Below are 3,843 nucleotides of genomic sequence, written 5' to 3'. Positions count from 1 at the left end.
GTGTGTAAACCCAGCAGGGGGTTAGTGGGAAGCCACAGGCAGGGCTGCCCAGATTAACATCCCCGACAGGCCCGCCGGCAAGGTTTACAGGGCCAGGGAGCTAAAGCTGCCCTGCACGCAGGAAAAAGAGTCCGATAAATAGACTTTCTGTAATCCTGTTTGGTGCAGTCCCAATCCTCCCGGCCCCGGCTCTCCCGGGCTGTGGCACTGGGGAGGGTGTGTGTGTCCCAGTGCCTGGGGAACCCCAATGTGGGGCACAAAGTGGCCTGTGCAGGCAGCAGTGCAGGCAGGAGTGTGCAGCAGGGCTCGATGCTGCCTGGGGGAGTGTTCCCCACACCATCCCCCCCGCATCGTGACTTCAGGGCAGGTCCCCACCCGTGTCCTGGCAGACGGGGAGCATCAAACTCTGGCACGGCCATGCTCACGGGTGGGATGGGCTGTCCAGGGGGGGAGCCCGTTCCAAGCCCCCCGAGCTGTCCTCCCCGATGGGGGTTACCCCTTCCTTCCCAGTGCCGCCACAGGCCGGGGAGTCCCCGAGGCTAATTACCCAAATGGCCGCAGGCTGGCGCGAGGTGGCCGCTATTCCCTAATACAATTTACCCTAAAGTGCAATTTAATTTTCCGCGAGGCCGGTGGCCGGCCCCCTGCACACCCAGCCACCTTCCCACCCCTTCAGCACTCCCTCCCTCCCGCCTTGCCCCTCTTCCTTTTCCCTCCTCAGCACGGGTAAGAGCCTTTCTTCACCGGCATCCCTCCTCTGCCTGTGCTTGGGCCATAAAATCACCAGGGGTTCGTTTAACATTGATTAATTATCAATTAAAATTAGCAACACTCCGTCCATCACTGCCTGTGAGAGGAGAGGATTTCTCCGGCTGTGGGTGAGTACCCGGGTCTCGCCGTGCTTGTCCTCACTCCAGGCCACCTCTGGAATAAGGATGCATGGGATGGGGGCATGGGTAATTACTGGGGTAGTTAAGAAGTGGGGAATGGTGGGGTGCCATGGCTGTTGCTGCCCAGAGGGGAGGTGGCCCCATGCCAAACGGTGGCTATGGCAGCTTTGGCCCGATGAGGATGTCCCCCCTCTCGGGCTGGGGGAGCTGGTTTCGTTACATGAGGGGACTCTGAGAGCTGGGCTGAGACCTGGCAAACTTGCTGCATGAGTGGCACAAAGCCCTGCTGTCGGCTAAGCTCCCCAGCACCTCCAAACCCACTCAAGCTTTGGTGATAGGGGACACAGCTGTGCTCACCCACCCCCCCCCCGGACATGGACCAGGTGTGGTTTTTCCTTATGCCACCCCGGTTCTGCCTCGAGACACCCCTGTTGCACCTGGGAACAATGCACTGGTGTCCTCCTCAGTGACACAGTGCCCAAAACAGCCCCGAGTCCTGCATGCTCGGGGCTGGGGCACACCAGGGGAGCCTGGGTCTGTGTCTTGGCAAAGGCTCTGGGTTTTAGCTGGTTTTTTATTATTAATTAATATCGTCAGGGAAGGTGCAGGAGCACCATCCCAACTCGTCAGGTTTTGCATCATCATGTCACGCTGCTCAGGTCTTCATCTGGCTGCAGGGCCAGAGAGGGGGGTCAGACAATGCCAAAGAGGGAGTAGGGCTTCTGTGCGGGGCCAGAGCCACCCCCAAACAGCCCAGAAATGCAACCTGATGAAAATCATGACACTCACCCTTCTGCAGGCTGGTCCCCACCGCCCCATAGCTTTGTGTTTTAGCTCCGGGAGGAGTAAAAAGGCTGGGGGGACACGGGGGGGGAGCATTTCACACCCAGCACATACAACCCCCCTTCCTCAGGCACCACCAGGACACGGCAGCATCTTGGGTGGTACAAAGGGGGTTTGCTGGGCAAGCAGCTTGTGCCTACCTGCACCACCCTCTCCTCCTCGTATGCTGGGACAACAGGGTGTGCTGGGGAAACCAAAACCAAAAGTGACCAACAAAACCCAAAAGCAACACCAAAACCCCCAAAACAGACCAAAAAGCCACCAACGTGAGCAATAGACAGCGGGAAGGATGGAGGGGGACAAAGCAGTGATACAAGGCAGAGAAGGGATGAAGACTCTACTGGAAGATGTGTCAAGGTGAGAGTGGGCAGGGAGGAAGATGCTGGTGAGGATTTTTTTTTAGTGGACACTCCAGCTCACCCAGCAGCACGATGCTCCCTCAAGGTGAGGGCTCGGTGCTGTGTGACTCCCTTTGCCCTCTCACCGCTGCTGTGAGTGATCCAGAGTGGGGCAGAGGGGGCTGGATCAATCCGGCAAAGCAGAAAAATGAACGAAATTTGAATTCCCCGAGGAGAAGGGGGTGAGGGGAGCTGTTATCCTGGCTGAGAGATAAATCAGTGCTGGAGAGGGCAGGGATGGAGATGACTCCCAGCAGTGGAGGAATAATTAGGGAAATAGGTTGGAAATGCAAAGTGGTGGGACAGGGAGGCCAACGGGGCAGTGTCCGCCTGTCTGCCGGTCCGCGTGTCCGGCTAAACTTCTGTAATCTGCCTTAGGGACCTGCTTTCCTGTGTCCCTGGGCTGAGACCCGTGCTCTGGGGATGCCGGCCGGCTGAGGACTGCACGGGGGGACGGTGGCCCCTGCCCCAAGGGGCTGGGGAGCGCAGGTGGCTGGGGGCGGCGGGGGCATGGATGTGCTTAATGCACTTAAGAGCCGGTGCTTGATTTAGGGGAGGAGGGGATGGGAGGGGAGGGGATTCACCTCCCCCATGGTGGGGACCTGATTCGGGGCTCAGTGGACTGTGGGCAGGGCAGGGGGGCGCTCCCTCCTGCAACAAGTGTATGCAGGTCTCTGCCCAACGATGCAAGATGAGCTGGCTGGGATAAAATGAAACTTTGTGGTTAAAAAACAGCAGCTAGTTGAAGAACTATTGTTTTGTTTTGTTTTGTTTTGTTTTGTTTTGTTTTTTCCCCCAAAAAGAACCATCAGGCTTAATACATTTCTTAGGTTTTATTACTTTTTTTTTTTTTTAAACATTTTTTTTTCCAATTGCTGGTGTGTCCCACTTGCACATTTGCTGAGGGGTGGATCAGGTTTTATCAGGTGGGAAAAGCCTCTTCCTCCATTGCATTTCAGCATAGAAACGAAAGGCAGGGAGCTGAGGGCGGCTTCACTCTCGGCTGGGCTGAGCATCCTTCCCTCCCCTCCCAGCACTGCTGTGTGTGCCGTGGCGGAGGTTCCACCCGCTCGGGCAGGCTCGGTGTTCCAAGCACCCCTTAGCCAGGCAGAGCAGGATGTCACAGCACATCAGGGCTCTTTGGTACGGTTGCCTCTGAGTGGGTGACATGCTGAGCATTAGGAAGGGTGATGCTCAAGCACCCATTCCCACTAACTGTGGCCACATTTCAGTGAGCTGCTTCTCTCAGCTCTTTGACACCAGGTACCACTGCCTCTTGATGCGTGGGTCACTCTGGTGCTGCAGGCTGGGTTGCTCCAGGGTTTTCCCTTGGCAAAGCCCCATCAGAACTTTTAGGAAGCCGTAGTGGTGCCAAGCCCTTTGCCCAGCACCTTTGGCATCACCACCCTTGTGCCACGACTGTTGCTGGGCCGCCAGGATGGGCGTGCCACAGCACCGTGGGGTTGGGTGGCTTCCCATGCCCAGATGTCCCTGGGGGAGCCACCGTGGGGATGGGCTCCCCCAGGCAGGGGTGCATGTCATGCCCCGTGCTGGGGCTGCCCATGGGGGTTATCAGCCATTTCACTGGGGAATGACTTGCGTTGGTGTGGTGGCAAGGGGATGGTGACGTGCCGGTGTCGGTCGGGGAAGGTGCCCGCCCCGCTGCACCCCGCTCCCGGCGGCAGGTGGGGTAAGCCGGGGCTGGGTGCCCC

This window comes from Athene cunicularia (assembly GCF_003259725.1).
Source record: "Athene cunicularia isolate RWA chromosome 8 unlocalized genomic scaffold, athCun1 chr8_part1, whole genome shotgun sequence".
Classification (NCBI taxonomy): Eukaryota; Metazoa; Chordata; class Aves; order Strigiformes; family Strigidae; genus Athene; species Athene cunicularia.
The sequence above is the reverse complement of the archived record's forward strand: the minus strand, read 5'-3'. Positions refer to the sequence as shown.